The sequence below is a fragment of the Panicum hallii genome, chromosome 7 (assembly GCF_002211085.1).
Source record: "Panicum hallii strain FIL2 chromosome 7, PHallii_v3.1, whole genome shotgun sequence".
Lineage (NCBI taxonomy): Eukaryota > Viridiplantae > Streptophyta > Magnoliopsida > Poales > Poaceae > Panicum > Panicum hallii.
In genome coordinates this window covers 6225519-6234220 of record NC_038048.1, presented here as the reverse complement: position 1 = coordinate 6234220, position 8702 = coordinate 6225519, and the positions used below count along the sequence as shown (strand labels likewise).

General features: G+C 48.4%; 1 non-coding gene across 1 annotated transcript; it reads right to left on the bottom strand.

Annotated features, from left to right (window-relative positions):
* Positions 1-1240: 1240 nt before the first annotated feature.
* Positions 1241-1379, bottom strand: LOC112901821. Its single transcript, XR_003230398.1, has one exon. It is a non-coding gene; the product is annotated as a small nucleolar RNA Z247 (small nucleolar RNA).
* Positions 1380-8702: the final 7323 nt, after the last annotated feature.

The following is an 8702-nucleotide window of genomic DNA, read 5'->3' as shown; positions in this document are numbered from 1 at the left end:
GAAGGGCAAGCCCAACCTCTACTTTGTGACGGTGCTTGCGCTCAGCAGCTCCGTTTTGTTGGTGAGCATGAGGACAAGAGACACGGTGACTAATACCAATTTTCTGAAGGAAGGAATTTAACTTCTCATATTCTCCACCCCAATCGGATTGAATACATAAAATTTTTCGAGAAAGTTTGCTTTGTATTAAATTTTGGAAGTCTTGAAAAACTCTAAACACATCAGATTTGTGTCGAAGGAGATAGATCCAGGTGTATTTGGAGTAATCATCAATGAAACTAACATAGTAGTTGTGGCGTCCAACAGAGGTAGGTGCAGGTCCCCACACATCAGAATAAATTAACTCAAGAGGAGCACTTGAGATTTTATTAGACACAGGATACGGAAGCTGACGGCTCTTGGCCCGCTGACATGAATCACAGACTGACTCCACACTTTTATTACTAGCACAAGGTAAACTATTGGAGCTAATGACCTTCTGAACTATCGGAATAGCAGGATGACCAAGGCGGCTATGCCATAGGGATGTGGATGGCGTGTGAGCAGCAAGGGCTTCTGGATTCGGCCTCTGTCCTCTAGGAGATGCGCTAGATGAAAGAGGATAGAGACCGCCTTGACACCTACCGTGGTACAGGATCTTTTTCGTGTCCTTGTCCTTGATAACAAAAAAATTCGAGTGAAATTCAAGATAGACGTTATTGTCTTTAGCTATTTTATGAACGAAAGCAAGGCTTTTTGTTGCAGAGGGAACATGAAGAATATTGTTAAGAAAAAGGTTGCTGGTAGGGGTATGAACAACCAACATTGCTAATTTGCATACCTGTGCCGTTGGCAGTGTGGACTTGGTCATGCGCACTGTAACAATCTTGAACTGTGAGCTTCTCCAATTCACCAGTCACATGATTTGTAGCCCCACTGTCAGCATACCAATTTGTGTCCACACCATAGGCTTCGGAGGGTCGCCCACGGTATTGCTCATCTTCATCATAGCGAAAGTAGCACTGCTTGGCTTCATGGTTTGTTTTCTTGCAGATTTGACACGGCGTCTTCCTGTTGCTTTGCTGGTTGCTGCCTTGGTTGTTGGAGAAGTTTTGGTTGTTGTTGTTCGATGCTGGAAACCTTTGATTTGATCTGCCGCCACTATGGCGACCGCCAGAGCGTCCACGGTTTCCACGGCCTCGAGATGCCACATTTGCCGAGGATTGATGCTGCTCAGTTCCTTGATACATCTCGAGTCGGAGATCATACTCCATTAGAAGCGAGTAGAGCTCAGAAAGAGAAAGGTCCCCTGATCGGCCCATCATAGAAGAAACAAACGGGTGATAGTCAAAATCTAAACCATTGAGTATATGAGCAACAACCTCGTCATCATTGACGGTGACGCCAGCTAAAGCAAGTTCATCCTTGATGTTCTGCATCTTGTTGAAATAGGCCGCCGTTGTCAGGCTTCCCTTCTTGGCAGTGGCCAATTGCATGCGCAGGTTTGTAACCCGCGCTCTTGATTGAGCTGCAAACATGACCCCTAGCACCTTCCATGCTTCAGCAGAAGTCGTTGCAGTCACAATCCCAGCGAGGACCTCCTTGGAGACCGAGTTCACCAGGTAACTGAGTAGTTGTTGATCTTTTTCCACCCATGAGTCATGCTCTGGGTTGGGGATTTGCTTCTTCTTGCCGTCGACATCAGCTTCTATTACTGGTCGCGGTTCAGGAATAGTTCCGTCCAAGATGCCGAGCACCTTGGTGCCACGAACAGCCGGCAGGAACTGTGCTTTCCACAAGACGAAATTGTCCCGCGTAAGTTTGTCCGACACCGGGTGTCCAAAGTGCGAGGAGGGATGCGATGAGGAGGAGGACGCCATCTGTGCGTCGCAAAGATTTCCTTCATCGCGGTCTTTCCCTCACGGCGAGTTTTGTCGTAGATGTGCTTGATGGATGTATTAGGAAGAGGAGGCTCTGATACCATAAAAGATAATGAAGTTAACTATGATTGCCTATCTTGGCTAATCATAGGTTGCATGTTTATGTATAGAAGCAATGTTACAGATATAGGTGGTTAAGCTAGACTCTCGTGTTGGAAATTATAAGGACTCTATATTTAACTATCCTATCTATGAGAGTCACAACCGAACCAACCTATGTATATCTTGTATACAAATCTATGTTTAGCTTATCTCTAAATATATCTCTAACACATCCAACACTTCTCAGCAGTACACTTTAGTTTTGACCGTGGTTGCAAATGAACATTCTATTGCATGTCTGATGGACATTCGGCTTTCTATTGCGCTGCCTTTTAAGGTTGGGATCTATCAGTTCGTGTAACCATACAGAAGTTCAGTTTAAACTTATTTGCTCTATCCCAAAATGTAAACATATATTTTGAACCTTGCAAAAGGGAAGTAAACACTGTACTTGTAATAAGCTGCTCACATGGAAATTTGATCGAAATTTACGGTGCTTGATGATGTACCAAAATTATAACTTGAACTTTTTGGTACTTATGGTATAACTTCTCCATGGTGTGTACATGATAGATTCATTAGGGCACAAATGCTACTAGGAGAATTGCCCGTCAATCATAAACAACTGCTAATAATTTATATATATAAGATACATGACATCAGCACATGCAGCACTATAGAAGAAGTAATGGAGATCCTGTGGAGACTAAAACCGGGGAAGCTACTGCTGGTAACATCATCGTGTGTATGGATGACCAAATTAGGATTGGCTCAACAGATCTAGAAACAGGTAGCACATGACTGAACTCAGGTTCTCCGACCTGTTACACCATCGGAAATCGAAGGTTATGTCCACCAATAACTACGCATCCGAATTCCTAAGGCACCAGGAAAGCGGAACATAGGAGTCACGAGTCAACACGCCGTAGGAACGACGCAGTTGAATCTCTAATGCCGGCATGCATGACATATATGCTTATGGACCAAAAATCCCTGATGCCCCTCAAAACCTACCACATGTTCTTAAGAAAATAAGCTGTTTATAATGCATCGTCATACTCTACTACTGAGACCTGAGTGCAGCCATGCATGGATCCTTCATGACTCGCAGAGGCATATGCGAAGACCTATGAGATTGTCAAAAGACAATGTTCTGCTGGAGGGAAGTTTTGTACTCTACATTGAGTGTACCCATGGCCTAAGGTAGTGCTGCATCTCTCTCTGTCTGTGGAGTAGAACGGGATAGGACGAACGGCCATGGCTTCAATCACTCTTCTGTGTCCTGCAAAGGGGATGTAAACGCCTTTGCTAAGATGCTCTTGTTACATATATTACACGGAAGGGTAACTCCAGTCGCGTCCTATACACCAGCCAATTAGTATATATAAATGTCCACGCGTACATTGAGCCATTGTATCTTCTTGATATTCTAGATTAAATTCATTTATCCTTGATGGTGCTCAATAAAAAGATTTTCTTGGATAGATCCTAGCGGTTAGTGCTGAATGATAACCTTCAAGTTTGTAGTCAAGAAATTTTCCCTACAAAAAACTAATCCTTTCGTTCCAAACTATAGGTTGTTTTGATTTTTTTCTAATTACATAGTTTTTACTATGCACCAAAATATACACAATATCTCGATATAAGAAAAAATTATATATTCTATAAAATTTAAAATGATATATAATTTGGAACCGAGGGAAGAGTGCTATTTACTACTCCAGATGAATATCAACCTCTGGTGCCATGGATGCCCACGTCCTTCAGACATCGTCGACCGCTTCACAACCACATAACGGTTGTGTTAAAATTATCCATCGTGGGTCACAAAAGCTGTCACTTTAAAGTTTGATATAACTTCCAAGATGCTTGTCCAATGTAAAAACCTATCCCTATAGTCTTTTTTCCTCAGCATTTTGAGGCAATCTAGTGTCCAAGAAACTCAGGGAAGTGATTTGTCCTTTCAGCATTTCTTTGTTTAATTACTTTTTGATTGAAGCCAAACTCATTGCATATTTGAGTTCCACCACTTGCCCTTTGATGTATGGACGTAGCTAGAAGAATTGAGTTCATGCTCATTTTATCCTACGATGCACTTCAACCCCAAGGACTAAAGAGCATCCAGGATCGTTCCTCATTTCCTATTGAGCACTGAAACTTGTCATCACTACGTTCCATCAAAAAGCCTTGTCATCACTAGGTACATCTATATTTATTGCAAGCGCGGTAGATGCTTGTGATTCAATTTTGTGTGCAGCTGCCAATAATCCTGCAACCTCCAAACTGTTACTTTTCTGTCCTTTCTTTCAAGTGGTAATTCGTTCGCTACGTCAATTGTGTTGGCTGCAGTTGATGTTGTTCAATTTCCCAAACCATTCACACAGAATAAATTGCTTTCAGTTAGTGGGCATGGCATAGCTTTCACTCAAAAACTTTGCCATATATGACTATGTTTCTTTTAGTCGGTCAAACTACAGCGCAGGGGCGAAGCTATGTAGCAATTAGAGGATGCCAATGCACCCAAAGAAAAATGCAAAAACAGTGATTAATTCTAAATTTCCACTATACATATGCACCCCTCATGAATCAACTTCATGCACCCACAAAGCAGATGCACCCCCCTTTATTTACTCTAGCTTCACCACTGTTACAGCGGATGTGAAATACAGTACATCTTGGCTACATGGCGACTACTGCAGAGTACATTACCTGTCGGCTCTATATAGTCAATGCGGGCAGCGTAGAAAGAAACGGCAGGACTACTAACTATAAACCCTGCCCGAAAACCAATCGACAAGTATGCAGTGACGGACAAACTTGCAGATCAAGATGTTGCTCCGATATACATCAATGACTCTTGTGCGCCACAAGTTGATGCAGCGCCCAGACACCAATTCTCACTGGCCCCAAACACCAGGATCGCACATTACTTCTGTAGCAAATTAGAAGCTAGAATCCCAATGCCTCCTGATCCACGATACACTTGACCTCAAGTTCTGGAAATGGTTCCTCTGACTTTGATCCCTCTGCATTTGGATCACTGACACGTGTCAGCGGCTAGTGCTAAAGTTAGGAAAGTCTTGTCCCAAGTCCTTTTTCTCGAGCGCAGGCACATTCTCATCAAAGAAACGGTTCCTTTGACGTCCGTCTCCTAACATTGGATCCCTAACGCATGAGCCTGGTCCCATGCGTCAGTGTCCAGGGCGGACGTCAGGGAAGACTCGTCCCTCATCAATGTATGACTCCGTCTCTCCGTGGTTGTGCTTTTTGGTAATTCTTGCCAGATGGACACTAGCTATAGCTCCCGGCTCTCTCTATATGGCGCTTGTTAGATGAGCCTAGCGTCTGTTAGAGTTAGTAAGATTTGCATGTAAGCTTTCTGTTAATCATGCGCATGAGGACCGACGTGTGGTTGCCATGCGCATCATGCCTGCGAGAATAGCTCGCGCTAGAGGTGGACGCACATCATGGACGTGGGGATGGATGCGTCGTTAGCGTGATGTGCGGATAATCACCGAAATCTGTTGCTTTGTGTTAAAATAAAAGAGAAGAACAAACAAGAAAAGCGCTGCGGTTTTGGGCAGCACCAAACTCTCTTGTGCCTGTGTTCCAAGTGTTCGCGTGTGTCCACCTTCACTCTCACCGGCGTTCCGAGCTCGCCTGCGCCGTTCACTGGCGTTCCAGCTCGTTTCGATCTGACATTTGGCATCAGAGCCAGGCCGCTCGTTCCGTCACATTCCAATGGCGTCTCCACCGCGCCGTGGCCGTTCCCCGCCCAAGGTTGAGTCGTCTGGTGGCAAAAAGACGCCACCAGCATCGCCCAAAGGGAAGGCTCCGCAATGCACGCCGTCGCCAAGCCGCTCCCCGCTGCACTGTTCACGCACGCGCGACGCCCGACCCCTGTACCGGTGCGAGTCGCGCCGTCCGTGCGAAGTCGTCGTCGAGCGCGTGATTCGTGAGACCGGCAGCTCCGGCAACTGGCCCCAGCTGACGAAGACGAACTACAACGAGTGGGCTCTTCTCATGAAGCTGAAGCTCTAGGCGCGCCACTTGTGGGACGTCGTCGACACCGGAGACGGCGAGTACCACGACGACTGCACCTGTCAGACCCAGGGCCACCGGGCTGGGTACATAACATAGTTTAAAGAGGTCTAAGAGATTAAGTCTGTCTTATCTCTTATTCATTTTGTTTATCTTTTGTTTATCCTGTTTAAATAGGAGATAGAGCTAACCAGCACGGAGGGGATCTACTCAAGATATGTTCTGGTATGATCCCTCAGCGGGTGTTGGTTAGCATCTTTGTAACTCTGGCCTCTCGGATATATAAGGGAGGACAGGGACCCCTCTCAAAACACGATCTCTAGGTCATTCTACACCAAAGGCAATACAAACCACCATATAAGACGTAGGGTATTACGCATCTTGCGGTCCGAACCTGTCTAAGCTTTGTGTTCCTTGCACCTTCGAGTTCCTGATCTCGGCGTCTCCTCACCCAAAACTTACCACCTTGGGCATATCCCTCGGTGGGCAGCCGGTTAAACACCGACAGCTGGCGCGCCAGGTAGGGGAGCGCGTCGAAGATCCACCGGCGAGCTCGATGGCATCTTTCAATTTCATCAGGTCCGTTCCCTCCCAGGGTACGACATTCATTTTTGGCTCGTGGGTCTGCATCGCAGATGGTGCGGGCAACTTTCAGCGATTCCTCGTCAACATGAGGCCGAAAACCTTCGCTGCGGATCCTCATAGCGGCCTCGACAAGTTCGTCGACGAGCTCGACAACTTGCCGCTCCATACCTCCGCAGCACAGATCGAGATGGAGTCAGCTCCAGGCTCGACTTCTTCTGGTGTTGCGACAACTTCCCCTGGTTTGGACTTGTTCCAATCTAGGGATCCGCATAGCCGATCTCAACTCGGCTCATGCAAACCGGCCACTGATCTTCAGGAAGCCAACGTCTCTGGGTCCCTCTCCATGTTAGAGAAGGATCTAGACTTGCTGCTCCAGGACGGAAAGCCTAAGGCCATCGTGTGTCGGGGGGCTTTGGGTTGTTCTTGTCCCGGTGATTTGGTGATCACCTCTTTGCCGAAGGGGCGCATTGTGCATTGGAGGGGCATGATGCTATCTGATCTACTCGAGGCAGAGGGTCGGCTTGTGGCTCACCTTGAGCCATTGCCCTTTCAAGAGGGCTGGCCATTGGGCACCGCGGCGGAGGGGTTGACTGAACTAGTCGACAAAAGCTCTCATGACCTTTCCTCCTGCCAGGTGCTGATGACCGAAGAAGGCGAGGACGATGGGGATCTTCCCATCATCAACTTTGAAGCGATCTCCGAAGATGAGATCACGGCCAACGCTGACGATGAGAACGACGCTGATCGTGAGGCGCGGAGGGCCAGGAACAGGGCCCGCACAATCCGGCGGAGGAGGGCCAACGAGCGTAGGCGATCTATGCATCGTGAGCTTGACCCTGAGTTTGCCGCCGTAAGCGAACGGGGTTTCAGGACTCCGGTGGCTAACATCGCCAGGGTGACGGCCATCCTCGAGCGTAGCCACGATCCGGAGGTACGTCAAGCACTTCTCTACGCACAGAGGGCTTGGATCCAGCTGGATCAACACAACCCGGCGTCCACCATCAGGGAGGAGCGCGTGGGCGAGAGTCGAAGTCAGGCTCACAGCCGAACAGTTGGCGACCGTCCTCGACACCAGATCAGCAACGACAACGCCCGTGGGAGCCAGGCCCCTGGCGGGAGGCAACAGCCACCGCAAGGGGGTCATCCGCGACAATCCAATCATCGACCTCCTCCGGAGAACCTGCGCCAGCACATCAATGAAGGTCGCGACGCGCGGACCGTGATCTCCTCCAGGTGCAAGGTCCGCGAAGCAGTCGAAACTGAAGGACCTGACTGTAGCGATCGATTTTCTACTTTTTCTGCTCGTTTCAGCAGCTACAAGTACCCAGAGGGCTTCAAGCCGATCGGCATCACCAAGTACGATGGCAAGCAAGCTCCTCAGCAGTGGCTCCGTTGCTACTCCACGGCCATTGAGGTCGTAGGGGGTTCAAATATCACCAAAGTCGTCTACTTCCCGATGGCTTTGGACCCTGCACCGCTTACTTGGTTGGAAAGCCTCGGCAACAACTCAATCGACTCCTGGGAGCGCCTCAAGAAGGTCTTCATCGACAACTTCCAGGGAGCGATTGCTCCCGCAGGTACTCGTCACGATCTTGCTCAGTGTAAGCAGGAACGTAATGAGCTTCTGCGGTCCTACACACGTCGTTTCTTTGATGTTCGCACCACCATCGCCAACATCTCGGAGGACGACATCATCGATTGTTTCTACAACGGCATCACCGACCCGGGCATCTATAGGGATTTCGGGCGGAACAGGCCGAAGACCGTTGCGGGCCTTCGTGATATGATGCACGATTGGTCCGAACAGGAGGAGAAGATGCGGGAGCGGTTTCCGCGGCGTCAAGATAGCAATCTGCGGCGCCCAAACGACAACCGCAATGACAAAGGCCCGCGGGACTTTTCAGGTCCACCCCGAAAGCGAAAGCCAGATGATGTCATCACGGCCATCGATCGTCCCTCGCGGGGTAAGAAGTCGACAACGCAGGAGGAATTCGAGAAGCTCCTGCAGAAGAAGTGACCATGGCATCCGGGTGCCAATCACGCCGCCATCGACTGCTACCACCTTCGGAGGACGTTCAGCAACTCCGGTGGCGAAAAGAAGAACAAGAAGCATGC